Source organism: Odontomachus brunneus, unplaced genomic scaffold (assembly GCF_010583005.1).
Source record: "Odontomachus brunneus isolate Ranch 3 - 2012 unplaced genomic scaffold, Obru_v1 Obru_scaffold_059, whole genome shotgun sequence".
NCBI lineage: Eukaryota > Metazoa > Arthropoda > Insecta > Hymenoptera > Formicidae > Odontomachus > Odontomachus brunneus.
In genome coordinates this window covers 1,289,998-1,291,051 of record NW_022639509.1, presented here as the reverse complement: position 1 = coordinate 1,291,051, position 1,054 = coordinate 1,289,998, and the positions used below count along the sequence as shown (strand labels likewise).

General features: G+C 48.1%; 1 protein-coding gene across 1 annotated transcript in view; it reads right to left on the bottom strand.

Moving 5' to 3' along the window:
- Positions 1-1,054, bottom strand: part of LOC116845982 (protein gustavus) — a 173,700-nt gene that overhangs the window by 171,136 nt on the left and 1,510 nt on the right. The window lies entirely within an intron of this gene.

Here is a 1,054-nt window from a genome sequence, read left to right as displayed (position 1 = left end):
TCTCTCTCTCTCTCTCTCTCTCTCTCTCTCTCTCTCTCTCTCTCTCTCTCTCTCTTTCTCTCTCTGTCTTTCTCTCGACGCTCGCAACAACAGTCGCCATTCGTGCGCGAGCCCCGTAACGTCGAACGCGATTTAATTGCACAATGAATATCCGATGACGGTGCGCCGCGCGAATATGCAATGTTGACTGCGCGATATGCTAATCGGCCGAATACACTTGGCCATTGTGGAAACAACACCTGGCGCGGTGTCGAATTGCCGCTGTCTAGGTGACGACGAAATGTTTCTATTTCGCTGTCAGAGGCACGGACGAGGGTGCGCCCGCCGTGAAGACACGCACAGATCACGGGGCAATGAACCGTCGCGTCGCGTGTCCGAAAAAGGTCGCGGCGACGCCGCGTTATTATGACGGCGGCGGGCGGAGTCTGTGCGCGCCGTGGCGCGCATGTTACTTCTTTTTGCGTGAGGAATAACGCTCGGTCACAGGAGAGATGTCCAGGTGTCATCGTCGACCTGTGAAAATGTTCTCGACGGAATCGAATTGTTTGTCGCAGGCACGCTTATATCTACGAGTATGTTCTTGAAAAAAATAAAAAAAAAGAGACAAGTTCCAGAAGCGTACACGAGGTGGTGGTAATGTCGATCGCGGAGAGACTTGTCGTTAAAGTGCACAAGTATGCTGATATGACTGATATATATAGTCGACGGCTTTCTTCGTAAATAATTAATATATATTGATGCAGATGCACGTTAATTATATATAATATGAACGTATGAATATCATCTGTGGTGTTCCAGTGACGATTAAACCTCTTCAAGGTCATCAAAAAAGAAAAAAATTTTTAGGAATCAGCGTGTATCTCTTTTGAGACGAAGCATAATAGCGAGCTTCATCTCTAATCGCGCAGCACGAGCATGGTCGACCATCATTCCAAAGGAGCTTAAAGCGATTAAAGAAACGATCTCACGATGGGGATTGGAACGGGGAGGCGAGAGAGAGAGAAAGAGAGAGAGAGAGAGAGAGAGAGAGAGAGAGAGAGAGAGAGAGAGAGAG